We start from the raw sequence: 19660 nt of genomic DNA, 5'->3' as shown, positions 1-19660 counted from the left end.
GAAACTGGGCGGTGAGCTCCTCTGTGGTTGGCAATGGGTATCTGTCCGGTATTATGGCTTTGTTGACTGCTCTGAGGTCTACGCAGATGCGTAACCCCCCAGTCTTCTTCCTAGCCATAACCAAGTTGGAAATCCAAGGGGAAGCGTTCACCTGCTCAATTATGCCATCGTCAAGCATGCGCTGTAACTCAGCAGAGATGTCGTCACGCAGGGCCAGAGGAGAGCGACGGAGAGGCTGCATAATAGGCGTTACTGTTGGGTCCACCAGGGGTTGGTGGGTGAAGGCGGTAAGGCAGCCCAGCCCACTGAATAGAGAAGGCCACTGTTGCAGCCGGGGGTTAGTGACCGCATGGATCTCTGAACCCGTCATGTCTAACAGGGTGAAACCTAGACCGTTGAAGAGGTCAAGGCCAAGGAGATTGGCCCCATGGCGTGACACGTGGAATGTGAATGTCGGCAGGGTTTTGTCTCCATACCTCACAGGCAGCTGAAGAGAGCCCAGAATATCAATTTCAGCATTACCATAGCCGCGCAGGGTCGTGGAGGCTGGTTGCAATGGCCTGTGGGAGAAGAAGTGTTTCCAAGTTGCAAAATTCAGCAGTGAAACCGTTGCTCCTGTGTCGAGGAGGAGGGGTAAGGTGATGTCGTCTACTGTTAATGAACATGTTTTGAGTGACGCTCGTCCTGAGTGGACATTATGAATTACCATTGCAGGAGTAGGTGCAGCTGGATGTTGCCGGGCTCTGGCTGGGGCAGACCTACAGACTTTACGGAAGTGGTTAAGCTTCCCACAGTTTGAGCAAAGTTTCCCACGGGCAGGACAGAGTTGTGCTCGTGAATTGTGTGTGGGAGAGCCACAGTTCCCACATGGTTGCTGTAAGCGATTATAAGGTTGTGAGGCTACTTGGACACTATCTGAGCTGCTAACAGCACTGGCGGGGGAAGTCACTGAATGAGACTGGGTTGCATCCGGTGGCTGATCACTCGGCAACAGCGATGTGGGAGATGACAGATTGGCTGCGCATTCCAATGCAGACTCGACCTGCAGCGCTATCCTGAGAGCCTGAGCTAGTGTCAGGTTGTCATTTTCAAGCAACAGCTTGTCCCTAATCTGATCACAGTTCGTGTGTAAAATGAGTTGGTCCCGAACCATTTCATCTTGTAGCGCTCCGAATTTGCATACGCTCGCTAAGCCTCGTAAATCGGCCACGTATTGAGAAACCGACTCCCCCGCTCGTTGGCGTCGGCGCCTGAATAAAACACGACGGAGAAGAGCGCTCTGCGGGGCAGCAAAATGGTCCCCCAGTAGTGTCACCGCCTCGTCATACCTGGTAGTTGTAGCAAAAGTTCCGAACACGCGCTGTCCCTCTGCCCCGAGGCAGTGCAGCAGCAGTGCGCGCTTCCTCCCGTCTGACACGCCGTCCAAGCCGGCAGCAAGGAGGTACGTTTCAAACGAGGATATCCAGCGATTCCACGGCACAGGCGGTTCACCAGGTAAAGCAAGAAAGGGGAAGGGTGGGGGCAGCGAACAGTCAGCCATCCTCGTCGCCAATGTTATGTTCTGGCAGCGGACAAAACTAGACGAGACGGTTGTCGGAGTGAATCCGTTTAATCTCCAAAAAAACCACGAACTTTTCCGTCACTTCCGTAAAACATAAAAAGGATCTGAACACGGCATTGTCGTAGCAATGCCTGACATAACAGGCGTCAGGCAGGCCTTCAGGGCTCTGACCTTTAAGTGGTTAGAGTGGCGTTTGCTGACTGCACTCGTAACCGAGACGGTTGCTAGGCGATTGCCGACGCTAGATGAGTGACATACACTTTTAAAGTATGCACACGCCGCTTGCGGCTAACTTCTGCGTCTTGCGCAGTTTAACTCTTTCATTGTCGCCGCCTAGTGGTTCGGACGCATACGTCCAAATTTTCAATAACAAAAAAAAATGACGTTCAATAAAAGAAACAAATGTATCAAATCAACCAAAAACGGCTTGTTACACTACAAAAAACCTTTCAGATAATATCTGTAGAAAGTTGCGCAATTTTTGTGCCATGGTTTTTTTGTAACAAGTAAAAATAAAATGACCATGGTAGCCATCTTTAAACGGGTCGAGTGTCGGGAAGTAAAATATAAGTGTTAATAAAATGAAAACTAAGCGCTTCAAACTATTTCTTTCACGGCCAATACTTCATAAACCGTCACAGTATTAAGACAAAACATGCATTTTTCCATAAATATGACTGTAATGCTCTCAAATAGCTTGCTCACTCATCGCGGAAAAATGTCAGTCGGCATTCTGTACATTCGTGCAATGTTTTTTATCTTCGGAGTTTTAGAAGAAAACCAATGAATAAAATGACAAAGTTACCCTCGTTTGAAAGCTTGATCTCTTATGTACATAAATCAATCACTGTAATCCTTCATTGTCAAGTATTTTTTCAGATATATGCTCTGCTTCCCTGCTAGCACATTATTTTTTACGCACTGAACCTTTGCCCATGGTTATGTTTCACCATAATAAACTTTTTACATGAACATCAAATTACAGTGTCATTTGCTTCATCCAATAGAGGTGTGTCTAAGGTTTGCAAAATGGTATGGGATGTGCTGATTGGGCATTGTTTTTCGCGCTGGGGACATGAATGCGCAACTTATTATCTGCAGGTGCAGTATTTGTGGGAGTGTCTCGATTACGCATTGCGCACGTAGTCTCCGTGAGTTTACCCAGTTATTTTCGGACAACAACTTTTTTGACTGAAGAAAAATGGCTCGGATGACTTTCACTGTTGAGAAAGCACAGAAGATGATTTTGAAGAGTGGTTCGGGGGAAGAAAGTGTCACTTTTATCCATTGATTCGATGGAGGAGGACGCTTTTTTGCGCGGAGAGGATGCAACGCTCGACATAAGTACATTTATTTACAGTTTACTCTTTTATTCTATAGATTTTTATAATTCCGTGATTCAGTAAATTACAATTAACATTTGCTTTGGTAACACTTGTATTGTGGTACATTGGGAAAAGTTCCGCACCGCCTTTGTCAAGCTTTGAAGTGTGCAAAGTAATGCAGCGCTTTTGGCTTTCACTTGGGCAAAGTTACGCGGGGCTTTGTTTGGGCAAAGTTATGCGGGGCACTTGTCGGCCTTGTTTGAGCAAAGTTATGTACAGTACTTGTCGGCTTTGTTTGGGCAACATTATGTACGGTACTTGTCGGCTTTGTTTGGGCAAAGTTATGCGGGGCACTTGTCGGCTTTGTTTGGGCAAAGTTATGCGGGGCACTTGTTGGGCTTTGTTTGGGCACAGTTATGCGGGGCACTTGTCGGGCTTTGTTTGGGCACAGTTATGCAGGGTTAGGGTTAGAAACAAAATGTTTCTTATGACCCATAAGTGGTAATGCATTTAGAAAGAAAGACGCTATCCCAAAACACTGCTAGTTACACTGCGGCCATTTTGGATAGGTTTTGGATAGGTTTGGCACAAGTCGTGTGAATAAAATATAGATTTTCCTACAAATGTGTGGTGATTTTATGTGACAAAATGTTACTTATGACCCATAAGTGGTAATGCATTTAGAAAGAAAGATGCTACCCCAAAAAACACTGCTAGTTACACTGTGGCCAGTTTGGATAGGTTTTGGATAAGTTTGGCACAAGTCGTGTGAATAAAATATAGATTTTCCTACAAATGTGTGGTGATGATGTGTGACAAATTGTTACTTATGACCTATAAGTGGTAATGCATTTAGAAAGAAAGTTGCTACCCCAAAAAACACTGCTAGTTACACTATTGCCATTTTGGATAAGTTTCAGATTAGTTTAGGTTAGGTTTTGGATAGGAAAGGCTCCCAGTTGCACCATTTGCTCTTTCCTCCGTAAAACCTGTTGGGCTGCAACAAATGATATGAAATTGGGCACACATGTAGAAAACAAGTTTGGGAACCAGATTTTTAAAATTGGACCTATTCCATCATGTAGTTTTTGAAATATTTACAAAAATCCAAGACACAAAGACAGGTTTTTGTATTTTTCCAGCTGTTTTTGTTATATTCGCATGTTCATAAATTATACACAGGTTATTCATTTCGTTATTGAACTTCCTACAATCAATTGTAAAGGGGTCAACTTTGATTTTAGGTATCAGGCATGTGTCTGTGACTTTTATATCTGAAGTTATAAGGTAATTATTCCAAAGAGGGAAGAAATGCCCCCCCATGCAAGGGGTCCCTGGTGCACTCCATAGAGTTAAAACCCCTTAAAACAATTGCTGAAGTGAGACAGCGCTCGCGTTACGGCGACAGATCTAAATAGCGAGTGCACTATATCTCGTCGCAAATGGTGCTTAACCACGGCGGGTCTCAAGCACTGGAGACTCCCAAATTCTAAATAACACACACACTTGGCTCACAGCACAAAGCAGTGTTAAACTTGCTGTCTAAAGCAGGCACACACATACGAGTAAGATCCTGATAGGTAACTAAGCTATCGGTCTTATCTCAGGGAGTCCTAGCGCAACAGAATTCAGGTTAGAACTCGATCGTAACAAGAATTCCTGTTCGCTAATAGAGAGAGAGAGATCTCTGCCAGGATTTATAGAAGCGGAGAAACTCGTCCGAATCGATCCTGGAAACAACGCGCTATACCTGAGAATCTCGTCAGATATAGGGTTTAAGTTTACTGCAGTTTAAAACGAATGAAACCTAAAATAAAATAACCGAAAATAAAAACAAAAGAAAATAACTACTAATAATAGAAATAATAAAAAAATAATAATAAGCCCGTATAATCCCGCTTAAATGCCTTCGGACTGCCGTGAGTGCAATTAATCCTCAACTTTGCAACCTGTTCACAGCAGCGCTTATTCAACTGCACGTTCGGTCATAAAAAGTTTAAATTGTGTGCGCACAAAAAGTTTGAACCTTGTGCCCGCATTCTCCACCAATTAATGTAGGAATTATTAGCTCAGGTAAATTTTTATATCTCCACCAATATGTTTGAATTAATTAAAGTTTAATTAATTATTATTTAATGCTGATTATTAATCAATTGTTATGCCGAATGGTCGGCTCCTCCAAACTCGATTGCGTTATCCCCGTGAGTCTGTTAATGTGAGATTTAACCAGGATTCACTAATTACCAGTATCACTTAGTAACCTGGGTTAGAAGGCTCGTCCACCGAGCTGCGTCACCAGGTAATGTAAACAATTGGTAGCGACGCCCCCCTCACGGCCGATGAGAGAGAGTCTCGCGATGTTTCAGGCGAGTTTGAGGTTCAGAGCGTGTAGCAAGATCGCACAGAGGCAGGAACTTAGTGTGAGTACTCAATGACGGAGGCTGAAGTTGTGTAAAAGACATGCATTTGTAGCACCCCTTTGCTCTTATGGCATTCAATAGGGGTAGCTACCCTGGGTCCCTTGGTAATGGGTGTAATCTCTTACTAATTAATAATTTGCCTTACGTGCATAGGAGCTTTGTTGTCCAGTGAACTATAGGTATTAACATCCCTATGAAACCATTTTTAAATCCAGTCTACTCACAAACCCTCTAAACTACTCATGGCAAATATATCTTCCCCAGAAATATTGATACCATTGAAATACTCACTACCAGCATGCAAAGTATAACACAATAATGCACATACTCACATATTCATAGGAATGCACACACAAAAATATAACACAAATATTTCAGTATTTACTTATAATGAAACTTAATCACATACATTAACAACTTAAATGCACTTTTCCAGTTTTAAATTATTCCCATATCATTAAATTAATTCAAATCCACAATACTGGTTCCCATACACCTACATCAATATTTAGTAACCTTTAAACTTATTTGTTCAAATAACCTAAAGCCGGCATTAATTTAATAAACCCCAAATGTTCACCGTCGCAGGCCTGTACGCCACTCGTGTGTGCTGTAGCCTAGCCAAAATGGCGGCTTCCAACTGATGGAAAAACAACCAGGTACCTGAACCTTCGGGTTATCATTGAATCCTAGGCATGGAAATTCTGTACGATGAAGGAGAAAACTCCATCTGCCTCCCTCGCGATGTTAGATGAGTCCAGTGCAACAGTCCGGCGAATCTTGTGTCCTCCGGGCCACTGGCGCGGCAGTGCTCTCGTGGTTAGCTGTCCGCTAACACCTCAGCTCCGTCCACCATAGGCACCTTTAGCCACTGTGCGCTACCTCTCTTAACTTTTGCCAGGGTTCCCCCTCGTTAACTTCACTCCGAAGTTATATCTAACCACCGACAAACTTTTCCACCCATAAAGTCCGGTTTTAATGATCTCGCCGATCACTTACACGAACTTATACAGGCGGTTTAAGCGAATACACTCTCCGTGTCTTTGCCATTAGCTCTCTCCCTTCTTCACCCCTCGTCTCGCTCCCCCTTCCCCCCTCCTTACTTCCTACTTCCTTCCACCCTCGGACACATACTCCCTTCTCATTGGTTCCTTGGTTACTTAACATAAATTATACATTTCAATCATATTCTTACAATAATACCAAATAATATTATAAATAACATTAAGCACAAACAATACATGAACACTTTTTTTTTTTTTAGTATGTACAGAATTGGTCAACTTTGCATTACTAGCAATATAAATCTAACCTGTTTAAACCTCCTTTATTAGGTATATGAACTTATATTATTACCTATAACCATCGCCATATTTCTTCCACGGGTTACATCCTCCCCCTTCTAAATGTCTGCATGTCCTCATGAGACAACCAAAGCATAGAATAACAAAAAGATTGGTTCTACAATAACTTAAATTCCTTTAGTAACCTAACTTAATAATAATCCCCTTGTGGACAATCGTTACTGGCTTATTACTAGCCTTACCCGGTTCATCATATGTTAAACGAATCACAGGCCTCACTTGTCTTTTAGAGCTAGATCTAGGCCTAAGACCTCTATCTACCTTAGCAGCCGATCTACGTTTCGTCCTAGGAACACGACTGGGCATCGGATAATCTCCCTGTTCTAGTTCTGAGCCAGATTGATCAAAATCAGTGGTGTGCTCCCTGGCCTCATCACTATCTGGCTGAAACTCCTCCTCCTCTCTGTCAGGAGCAGGTCTTTGACATTCTTCCGTGCCTGAAACGTCCTCAGATTCCTCACACAGTGCACAGGCTTCCTCATTGGGACCTCTTCCTCCTCACTTCGCTCATGGACTGACAGTTCCCGCTCCTCATTTTGGACCCCCACAGCCTGTGGTTCCCCATAGGTCCTCCTAGGTAAGAGTTTATGCAGGCTCTCCCTGTAGGATCTAGGAGTCCTTCCGCAGTCCCTGTCTGAAGATGAATCAGTATCATCTAGTTCCCCATCCGGTACACTTTGTGCCTGTCTTCTGGGTCTGCTTGTTGTTCTCATTTGTAGCCTTGTTTTCGGTCTCACAGGTAACTGTTCCTGACCTTCAGTCTCTGGCATTCTCATAGACTGACGGATAGGTAAGAGATGATCTCGGTGCATCATCTTTATGACACCTCTCCCATCTTCAGGCTTCACTCTGTACACAGGCAAGTTGGGTAATTTCCCCACTACGATATATGGCACAGACCTCCAGCGACTGTCAAGTTTGTGTTTACCTCTCAGCCCCAGATTCCTAAGAAGCACTCTGTCACCAGTGTCAACAGTCTGGAAACACACCTTCTTGTCATAGTCTCTTTTCTTTCTTTGATGTGCTTTGTCTGCGGCTTTGCGTGCAAGCTCAAAGGCCTTCCGCAGATCTTCTCTCAACTTTTCTACATACTGGCAATGTTGTCTGTCTCCTGTTCCATCCGGTGAGGTACCAAAACAAAGGTCTACAGGCAGCCTAGCTTCTCTGCCGAACATCAACAGATACGGAGAGTATCCGGTTGCGTCACATCTTGTACTGTTGTAGGCATGGACGACATAGGGAACATGCTGACTCCACGACCGTCTCTTGTTATGCCCCAATGTTGCCAACATCGAGAGTAACGTGTGGTTAAATCTTTCAGGTTGAGGATCCCCTTGAGGATGATAGGGAGTGGTTCGGGATTTCCGTACCCCCAAAATCATCAGGAGCTCTCGAATAACCCGACTTTCAAAGTCTCTCCCTTGATCGGAATGTATTCGGCTTGGCAGACCATAATGCACAAAGTATTTTTCCACGAGGACTTTAGCCACAGTGAGTGCTTTTTGATTCCTCGTAGGAAACGCCTGGGCGTACCGTGTAAAATGATCAGTCACGACCAATACATCACTGATTCCCTTTGAATCTGGTTCCATGGAGAGAAAATCCATGCAAATCAGGTCCATTGGGCCACTACTTACAATCTGATGCAGAGGTGCAGCCCTCTTGCAAGGTGTTTTCCGCATGACACATTCTCCACAGTCCTTGACATACTGTTCCACATCCATCGCCATCTTGGGCCAATAGAACCTACCACGTAACAAATCTATGGTTCGGTTGACTCCCAGATGCCCCATATCATCATGCAAGGAGTGCAGGACGACTTCTCGGAATTCAGTCGACAGCACTAGCTGTGTTACCCGTTCTCCAGAAGGTCTTTTGCTCGTCCTTTGCAACAGTCCATCTTGCAACACAAGCCGGTCTTTTTCTCTCTTAAACCACATCAGTTCAGGAGCAGTTCCCTTGTCACCCGGCCACTTTCCTTCCTGCATGGCTCTCATCACCCTCTGTAGGACATCATCCTTCTGTTGAGCTGCTACCAATTCAGCTTTGGACAACTGCCTCAGGGAACCCAGGGAAATGTGAGTAGGGAAAGCGAACACGTCAGGGATACACTCCGGAGAAGCTCCCAGTTGATCCACATATCGGGGCGGTGTCCCAGACACCTCCTTAACACAGACCCTCTGACAGATAGATTTTACTCCTATCTGAGGTACCTCCTCCCACTCTCCTCTCCCTGCCTCCCCTGCCATGTTTCTGGACAGCAGGTCTGCATCCACATTGGCTTTGCCAGGTCGGTACTGGATATTGAAATCGTACGTGGCTAAGACAGCCAACCATCGATGTCCGGTTGCGTTTAGCTTGGCTGTTGTTAGCACATAGGTTAGGGGGTTATTGTCCGTTCGGACAGTGAATTTAGCCCCATAGAGGTAATCGTGGAATTTATCCACCACCGACCACTTTAGTGCTAAAAATTCCAACTGGTGCACAGGATAGCACTGTTCAGTAGCACTCACTCTCCGGCTGGCAAAGGCCACAGGCCTGAGTCCTTCTGGATGTTCTTGGTACAATACAGCACCTAGCCCTTTCAAGCTAGCATCTGTGTGCAATAGGTAAGGCTTGTTGGGGTCGGTAAATGCAAGGACTGGCGCATTAGTGAGGCACTGAATGATGCGGTGGAAGGCATCAGTGCAATCCTGGTCCCACCGGTCTCCAAATGGCTCTGACTCTTTCAGGTAGACCTTATTCTTTTCCAGGTCTGGCCTCTTGCCTTTCTGTGTAGGTGCATACCCTTTGGTTAGCTCTGTAAGAGGTCGGACAATAGCGGAATAATTTTCCACAAACCTCCGATAATAACCACAGAACCCCAAAAACGATCTCAGAGATTTTAGCTCAGTAGGGCGCGGCCAGTGAGTGACAGCCTTTACTTTCTCCGGATCAGTAGCAATGCCGTTTACCGATATTATGTGCCCCACATATTTAACCTTTGGTTGGCAAAATTGACACTTGTCCAGATAGAGTTTAAGTCCAACCTCGTCAAGACGGTCAAGTACTTTTAGAAGCCGCTCTTCGTGTTCTTGCAGGGTCTTCCCAAAGACTATCAGGTCATCCAGGTAAACTAATACCTGTAGCAGGTTCATATCCCCCACAGCCCGTTCCATCAGCCGTTGGAATGTTGCTGGGGCTCCCATGATACCCTGCGGCATTCTTTCAAATTGGTAAAACCCGAGTGGGCAAATAAAGGCAGTTTTTTCCTTGTCAGATTCTGCCATAGCAATCTGATAATATCCTGACCTCAAATCTAACACAGAAAACCACCGACTCCCTGTCAGGCAATCCAGCGCATCATCAATGCGAGGAGTGGTGTATTAGTCAGGCACTGTTCGACTATTTAGTGTTCTATAGTCTATACACATTCTGACACTACCATTCTTCTTTCTGGCTATGACTATTGGAGAGGCGTAGGGGCTACGAGACTCTTTGATAATGCCAGCTTTCAGAAGATCTCGAAGGTGTCTACGTACATCTTCGATATCCGCAGGTGCTAGTTGCCGTGACCTCTCTCGAAAGGGTCTTGTGTCAGATAACCTGATGTTATGTTCTACTCCTTTCGCAAGTCCCACATCCCACTCATGGAGAGAAAAGACACGGGCTCTCTCAGCCAGCTTACCCTGTAGTCTGGCTTTCCAGCGCTCTGGAATGGGCGAGTCACCAAAATCAATAAGACTAGAGTCAAATGCTGATGAGACCTCAGTCCCAGTCTTACACTGGGGCTGCACGGCAGGCATCACAGGATCTGCAGAGCATAAATTGCCCATCACAGTTCCCACTGGAAGAACCATATCTCGTACAGACTCATTATGTACCAACACAGGAAATTGGTTCACATCCACCTCTGAACTGGGCACGATCATTGGCTGCAGTAGTACTCCAGCTGGAAGTGGGTCTACGGTTGAAGCATCCACCATCAGTACCTCTCTGCCCAGTGGCTTTTCCAACTTTACACAACACAATGCTCGACGATCACTGCCCGCAGGCAAGGTTAGTGGGCCAGGACCCATCCACTGTACACATCCTTCACCCTCATCTCCCTCACCAGTCACTGAAGTGATACTTTGCCCTGGTTCCCCCATGCTGATTCCCAAAGTCTCAGCTATATCCACTCCCACTGTACCTCGGCAAAGATGGGCTAGCCGCTTGAAGAGACTGGCGTTGATGCCTAGTATAACCGGAATCTGATCGGGCGTTCTGGGTCCAGGACATAACGCCAAGACGGAAAGGGCTTCGGGGGATCCAGTGACACTTTCAGGGAACTCTACCTCTACTATGACATAACCCAGATAGGGGTAGCTGGTCTCACTTAACCCCCATATAGCCAGTCCTGAGACAGGATGTATCGGGACATCGGACAAGTGCTGTTTATACCATGCCTCAAAGATGATGGTTACCTGTGAGCCACTGTCTAAGACAGCATCACACGGCTGACCATTTACTCGCAGGTGCACTACTGAGGTGGGACCTATCAGACCCTTGGGAACGCCTGGGCTCCCTACAGACGTCACTGCACTTTTATTACTCAAACAGACTCTGTCAGAACTTGGGTCTTCCCGAGTGGATACAGATCCCTCCTTAGCTCTCTTCAGCGACTGAATGAGTTTCTGAATAACTTTGCTCTGATTTTCATCATTCTGGCACTTGTTAGCAAAGTGTCCACCTTCACCACACCGATAACAGATGCTATCACCGGAACCCCTGGTAGGTTGGCGCGCCTTTGGTCTAGTTTGAATGGGCCTGGATGGCTCTATTCTTAGCGCATTTGCCGGGGCATCCAAGACTTTGGCCCCTCTGTTGGACATTTTATTCTGTAACCTACGGATTTGTTTCTTCAGCGCTGCCACTTCTGCATTTTCACAGCTTGCTGGCGAGGGCGCTGAAATCACTGGAGCAGTCCGTCTATCATCATTCCCTTCTTGACTTGGGGTTGTGGTCATAGCAGCAAACAATGACTTCAGTTCCTTTACCTCAGCCTTTAAGGTCAGTATTTCTGTCTGGCGACTGTCCACTTCTTTGTTGGCGTGGACTCTGCGGGTGGACAAACTGATCTTGACTCTGGCTGCTGCATATTCCTCTTCCGCTCGAATCTCAGCTAGCAGCTCTAAGAACTTTGGAGGATTCTGTCTTCTCTCCCTTATCTTAAGCTGAACTAACATCAAATCAGAATATATGGCCCCCCGCAGTAACTGTTCTACTCTGGCACTGTCTACCCGGCTGGCAGGAATACCACCTTTCCTACTTACTTTTGTAAGGGACTGCTCTAATCGCCTTAAGAAATCCGAAAGTTTCTCACCTTTCTGTTGCAATAGCCTAAACTCAAAGTAGAGGTCTTCCCCTGACTCTGCAGTACCAAATGCACTCTCAATAGCATCTAAGCATGCCAAAGGGGTGATGTCAGATTCAGCTGTCCGCACTGCCTTAACCACTGCAAGAGCAGGTCCTCTAAGACACTCCATTATGCGGCTACGCTTTTCCTTTCCAGAGCAGTTGCTTTCCTCTACCATTAAACGAGCCTGTTCAAGCCAGTGCTCTAGGGGTTCTTCACCCGCTGGTGTGGGTAATGTGCCGGAGAACATACGCAGGCGACGATAACTGGTGTTCTCACCAGGTCTCTCCATTTTCGATAACACCTCCCCCATAGCACGAATTATGGATTCTGCCGAACCACTGGAAGTGGAAGCATCAATAAGGACCTGTAACGGCGTTGTTTCCCCTTTCTCTAAAGAAGACCTTGCTGCAGCTATAATGACAGGCCAACTGCTTTTTGTAGTAGGGTGTATTACCTCAGGAGGAACTCTGGTGGGATCCACCCTCTCTCTACACTCACAAAGCACAACCAGTGTATTAACTCTATGGAGGGCACCAGGGGCCCCTTGCATGGGGGGGGGCATTTCTTCCCTCTTTGGAATAATTACCTTATAACTTCAGATATAAAAGTCACAGACACATGCCTGATACCTAAAATCAAAGTTGACCCCTTTACAATTGATTGTAGGAAGTTCAATAACGAAATGAATAACCTGTGTATAATTTATGGACATGCGAATATAACAAAAACAGCTGGAAAAATACAAAAACCTGTCTTTGTGTCTTGGATTTTTGTAAATATTTCAAAAACTACATGATGGAATAGGTCCAATTTTAAAAATCTGGTTCCCAAACTTGTTTTCTACATGTGTGCCCAATTTCATATCATTTGATGCAGCCCAACAGGTTTTACGGAGGAAAGAGCAAATCGTGCAACTGGGAGCCTTTCCTATCCAAAACCTAACCTAAACTAATCTGAAACTTATCCAAAATGGCAATAGTGTAACTAGCAGTGTTTTTTGGGGTAGCAACTTTCTTTCTAAATGCATTACCACTTATAGGTCATAAGTAACAATTTGTCACACATCATCACCACACATTTGTAGGAAAATCTATATTTTATTCACACGACTTGTGCCAAACCTATCCAAAACCTATCCAAACTGGCCACAGTGTAACTAGCAGTGTTTTTTGGGGTAGCGTCTTTCTTTCTAAATGCATTACCACTTATGGGTCATAAGTAACATTTTGTCACACAAAATCACCACACATTTGTAGGAAAATCTATATTTTATTCACACGACTTGTGCCAAACCTATCCAAAACCTATCCAAAATGGCCGCAGTGTAACTATGTTGGGGAGCTGGAGGAAAGCGCCGTAGCTTTGACCCCCTCTCACCCTCACCTATGTGGAGGAAGCGCTGTCGCTTGCCACTCCACACATGCACTTCTGGGACTCAGGACTTAAAGAGACAGCACACTTCTTATCTTTTACTTGCGCAAGGGTGCCCACTCACTTAGATGCAACAGACAGTATCTGCGCCTCAGTTCAGTGTCACACCGGGCAGTCCCTTGGCTTCTTTATTTATACTTGGCGGGAGGGGCTTACATGGGGCGTAGTTTAAACTGTTAATACTGCTAGTACCTTTACAAACAAAGGTTTATCAGGAAACGCTATACAACCCAGGGTAGGCCTCCTTGGCCATGTTGACAAGCCTATTCCCCACCCAGAGTTATAGTTCCTGTTCTCTCATCCCTCGGCGTCTAGGGACCACTTTGTTCTGCCCTGTCACTAGACGCAGGGGCTGATACATATATATTACATAATGCTAACACACATACTTAATATGATAAAAGTAATACATTTTCCACTCTAACAGTCCCTCCTGTTTATCATGTTAATTGTAAGAAGGCAGAATCACACTGAGGGTCCCCTCTAGCTTCAGGAGTGGTCCACGCCCTTTAGGTTTTCGGACCGTCCGTCATTGTGAGTTACACCTCTCCGGGCTCTTCTTCCATCTCCATATTTTGGGTAAGGGACAACAACATATTGTCTTGAGCTCGAAACGCGGAATGTAGAGCAGAATTAATCAGCATTTTCAAACATGGAATCACAGTGATACAGCAGCAGAAAAATAATACAAAAAACATCAGAAATGGTGCACATATTTTCATCAGAATGGTCCACCATGCTCCGGTGGTGAACCAGGACAACCACGAGAACCCAGAGCAAAAATTTGCTGCTCAAAGCTTGCTCTTCTACAGCTCAGGAAACAAAATTGAGATTCTGATTTCAGCCTCATTTTAGTTTCCATTTTGTGTGGTTTGTTTCTGATATGTTTCTCCTAAAATTCACTAGGAGAAATAGATGAGACAGGACAACTAGCAACAGGAGTCATACTTGAGACTTAAGGGAGATGGCTCACTAAACTCAACTCAGTCTTATTAATGGCTCATTTTTTCTCCTTAGTAAAAGAAAATGAGCAGTACTAGAGCCACTACGGAGAAACAAATCCCCACACCCACACATACACACAAAATCAATATTACAGTAATGGACACTTTTATAAATGCTGAAACAATTAAGGCCTTTATTAAAACAGCCAAGTTTACAACACTTTGCACATTGGCACATTAATTTTTAACAGATGAATAGCATATTACCACAAATTTAGTGTCCATCACTACAATGCAAACGCTCCAAATCCTACCAAATACAGAACCCACCCACTGGTATTGTGTGTGGGTCATTGGTATTGCCTGAGAACATTGAGGCTGGTACAATGGCTGAGTAACAGGCAATGACCGTGTAGGTTGAGGCTGATACTGTGGGTGGGTAGAAGGAGATGACTGAGCAGGTGGAGGCTGGGACTGTAGCTTATAAGGCAGAGGTGACTGAATAGGTGGAGGCTGGTTGACACTGCACGCCACAGAAATTGGGTATTGCTGTGCAGAGGTGGATTGAACTACCTGAGGCAGTGATGGGAGGTTGTAGAATCTCTCAGCAGCAGCATCTTTTGTTTTTATGTCCTTCCTTGTGCCCTTCTTAGCATCCACCGTCTTGTCAGCTGTTCCAATATAGTCCACTGTGGCACTGTAGAACTTGTTGTCAGACCATCTTGCCAGTACTACATCTCCTGGCTTCAGATCTCTGAAGCAAGCAATGGGTTTATCATCTTTCTGTAATATATCACCTTAAAAAATTCTTAAAAAGCCTTAAAATTTTTTGTAGTGTATCCATCCTCAAATGTCAAAAACACAAAAAGACCTTAAAATGAAGACAGAGTGAATAATGGAGATTTTACTACATCTTAATTTATAAACTACTCAAAACAGGGTAGGGTGATGCCTAATGAACTGTCATATCACAATGTTCAAAATGAAACAACGTGATGAACGATGGCATCATCTCAGAGTATGGGGAGATAGGTAGTATACAGAGTACTGAGGAAAACCAGTGTTCACAATAAAAGTTAAAATCAACAGAAAGCTGCCGTCTTTCCTGTGCGATACAGACCCAATTCACTGCAGCCAGAGCCTATTACTCAGCATTCAACCTCCTGCTCTCCATCATTACTTTTATGGTTTTGTTGCAGCCAAATTCACAATATAGTTGGTCCCATTAGCATATTTCTGTGCCTGTTGTCAGACAATGTTGTATGAAACAGTGTTTTATCATAGCCCAAATCATATGAATATGGGCATGTCCATGTTAGTTGGCTTTGGGTCTGTTATTTCAGTATATAATGTTACAATGATTTAATATGCTGCAAATGAAACAGCTTCTTATGTTTATTTATAATTCATGTATGCTACCAGGTAGAGTGCACTCAGTCCACTGTGGCCCCCACCCTAGATACTAGGTATCATCTAAGATTTTGGTTGCCATATCACCAAAATTAAAAGTTAAAATAAAAAGATTTTAAGAAATAGTATAAAAGAGTTGTGCAGTAATGTAAGAATAATTCAATTACCATCTTGGTCATCTTTGGATGAGCCAGGATTTTGTTCATAAAGTCTCATCTTCTTTGGTGGGTAGCGTGCTCTTTTGGGCAAATCTTTTTCCCCTGGCAGGCATTCCAATCTGTGAATAACAGTATAGTATTTCAATTTTAAAGTGGTTCTTATGTTAATTCAGCTTCAATTCTTTTAATTTAATATTAAAAGTACATCTCATAAGTTGTTGCAGCAATTTTTGGTTGATACCATTTGCTACACAGTTTTGGAACTGAATTTAACCATATTATAACAGAAAAGACATTGACATTATATCAGTGTCCATTCATCCGATGAGTAGTTGTAGCACGTCAAAGTGGACCAAATTTTTTGAAACGACGGGAAAGCACGAAAATCTCAACATAAATTACAAATTCGAAAACGAGCCAGGAAAGGGGTTTCTCCTCTACACCATAAGAGGGAATCACCATGGAATACCCAAAAACAGTCAATCCACAGCCGAGTTTTTGGGGGAAGCCCATGAGCAACGTATCAAGCGCCCAGCAGGTGCAGCTGGAGAAAAAGGCCGCCGCCGATCGCGGGGATTGTAACATACCTAATATTATTACTTATACAAAATACGTCTACGAATTTTTTAAAAAGATTTTTAATTAACAAAAATCGTTTACATATAACAAACATGTTAGATTAGAAATGCATATTCAGATAGATAGTGACGTTCTCTTAACCTTTATTATTTTACCTCGACAAAGTCACATTTTTAGCTCAAATGGCGATTATGTTTTATTGATTCTAACTCTATTTAGCTCTATAACAACATATTTGCTGGGCCGGCTCGATTTTCATAATTATTACCTTGATAAATCTACAGTATTAAGGATTTTACTTTTCCAATTAGCATTTAATTGCAGGCCTAATCACATTATGAAATACTGCGATGTAATTTTTCAATATGTGCAGCCCTACATTGATGGCTAAATTAATTCGTTAGTCTTAATACGCAATTGTAATTCCAGTTTTGAAACAAGACAAAAACTAATTTCTCATCTATTTAACAATAAAATCTTGACGCTTCTTAAAATTTCTACCGTAGTTTTAACGTCATTAACGGATTAATACGCGAATAAGCCAGCGACCCTATTTATCTCAGCAGGGCTCGCGACCAACTGAGAGCTAGGCGTACGTACTGTACACCTATCCAAAGTTACAAACCTGTGATTAATGGGTGCGAAAATCAACGCATCTTGCATATGTCGGATTCTAATGATTAAGTTACAGCTATAACTGAAAAGCTACAACCTCCATTAAAATAGAGTATTTCGGCCGAAGTCGTCGGCTTCCCGCAGTTTTCAGAAGACAGCCTGCAGTAATTACTATTTGCCGCACATGCCGACCAGATTTCAAAAAGTATTGTAACCAACATAAATACAAAACTTCACTCAAATTATATTCAACAAAAAATTATCTTTCTTTCTTTTACGAGGCAGTACCTCTCTCCTTCGTCCCTCGCATCTTTCGCGCTCACTTAACGGTCACAGCTTAAGTCAGCCTAATTTGTAAATTAACCAATCACGATGCACCATGTGTAATAGATAGCGCTCTTCACCAATGACATTTTCTAATTCTGACATTGTGCCTATACAGTACATCAGCCAGAAGGTTCACAGTTCAGAGCTTTTTGCGCCAAGTTTGTACAACTTCAGAAAGCGGTAAGTGGATATAAAGCCATTAAATATTACTTTTACCCAAGAATGAATAATTAAATTTTTGTAGTAGTACGCAAGTGTAGGTATGTTGAATTCGATTGTACTCAGAGGTAGGAAAAAGTATCTGCGACTGGTGAATCAGTGGGAAGATGGTATGTACATATAAGTAGGCTAATTATAAGTACATTTACTCAAGTACTGTACTTAAGTACAATTCTAAGATACTTGTACTTTAGTTCAGTATTTTTATTTCATGGCACATCTAATTCGACTAGATTTCAGGGACAAATATTGAATTTCAATGGTAGTGGGATAAGTCTTTTTTTAAAACACATATACTGTATAGACTAAGGCTGGGCAATATATCGACTTTTTACGATATGTCGATATGTTTTCATACGGGATATATGATGAGACAATATCGTTTATATCGATATAGTTAAAGTTGCTTTAAAATTATACTCGTAGAGCCGCTAATCCGCCTGTTTCTCCTCACCCTGTCCGTCTCTTGCAAAACTGTGCCTGCCCCTCTCCCCTCTCCGAACACAATCCACCCCTCCTCTCAAAAAGTAAGGCCATTTGAACACTAAACATATCTTCTTACAAATTATTATTGTTGTTAATGATTGCGTAACAGGCCTATGTTGTGTGAGGATTCAAGGTGGCAAAATGGAAGACATTTTCATATAGAAAACTTTAAGTGAGAGCCAACCAAGAGGTTAAAAAAATATATAAGAACGGATTTTATTTTGAAATTGCACTGCGTTGAAATAGTAATTATATCGCACTGACAAATGAGTCTAAGGCTACGTTCACACTGCCATGCTGAAGTAACTCAAATCGGATTTTTTGCCTTAATGTGACACAGATCTGGGGTGAGTTTCCCGAAGCCTTCTTAACACTACAGTACGTCGTTCGTTAGTTATATCTTTTAACACAGAACTTAAGAACGACGTAGCGTTAAGAACGCTTCGGGAAACTCACCCCTGATCTTTTCAGGGCTGTGTGGACACGCAAATGAAACTATTTGGGGAAATGAATCTGTTCAAACTAAAATGGAAGGAACCTATCGTAATATAGTAGTATTTGAAATAGTTGCCACGTGGCTACAATGCCAAAGAAAAATAAAGAGCCTGAAGTCAAAGTTTAAAGAGGCAAAAGACTCGAATTAGCTCAACGGTCACGGCCGCACAACGTGCCAATTTTACGACCAGCTTTTTACCCGTGTAAAAAGTCGTGTAAAAACGTATCAATGTGCGCATGCGTGACGTTTCGGAGGACTGATGCGTTCATGATACAGTTCACATGTACTTATGAATGTGAACCGTCAAGATAGACAAATCCGATCTGAGCAAAAAATCGGAATTGAACAATGTGGCTGGCAGTGTGAATGTAGCCTTAAACTCTGTTTTATGAGGTGGTCCATGAAACATAACTGAATTATGTCTCATGGGATACTTACAGAAAATATAGTTATTACCAATAACTATACCAATACCAGCTTTGCAGCATATAAAGTCATTTTGAATTCATTCAGCCTATAACAGAATATTAAAAATTATAAACAAATTGTGTGGAGGATAATGAGATCAACTTAAGATATTATTATATATGCATTAAAGGCAGAGAAATTAGTATGATCGAGACATAGGAAAGAAGTTGGGATGAGAATGGAATAAGTTCATAGGGAGCACTCTTGGTTTTCTCTGCCTGAGATCAAAAAGAGACACAAAAGCTGAGAAAATATGAGAATTATTTTAGACCTTGATGAAATCTCATTTGAAACTTAAAAGGAGTCTAATTTGAGATTTTGTGCATCTTTTTGCTCAGGAGAATAAAATGAGAAACAGGAGAAATAAGCCATAGTCTCGTTATGGTTTCTCACAGACTTCATACTTGTCTAGGAGAAATAAAGGAAATATATTTGAGAGCTCTTTTCTAATTTTCTTTTCCTCTGGGAACCCTTGCT

The 19660-nt window shown here is 43.1% G+C and overlaps 1 long non-coding RNA gene across 1 annotated transcript; it reads right to left on the bottom strand.

The window, feature by feature from the left end:
- Window positions 1-14257: 14257 nt before the first annotated feature.
- On the bottom strand, window positions 14258-17944 carry LOC140592584 (uncharacterized). Its single transcript, XR_011992926.1, has 3 exons — window positions 17476-17944; window positions 16003-16112; window positions 14258-15179 (listed from the first exon to the last, which is right to left on the bottom strand). It is a non-coding gene; the product is annotated as an uncharacterized lncRNA (long non-coding RNA).
- Between the last annotated feature and the right edge of the window lie 1716 nt (window positions 17945-19660).

The sequence above is a fragment of the Paramormyrops kingsleyae genome, chromosome 1 (genome assembly GCF_048594095.1).
Source record: "Paramormyrops kingsleyae isolate MSU_618 chromosome 1, PKINGS_0.4, whole genome shotgun sequence".
Taxonomy (NCBI): domain Eukaryota; kingdom Metazoa; phylum Chordata; class Actinopteri; order Osteoglossiformes; family Mormyridae; genus Paramormyrops; species Paramormyrops kingsleyae.
The sequence above is the reverse complement of the archived record's forward strand: the minus strand, read 5'-3'. Positions and strand labels throughout refer to the sequence as shown.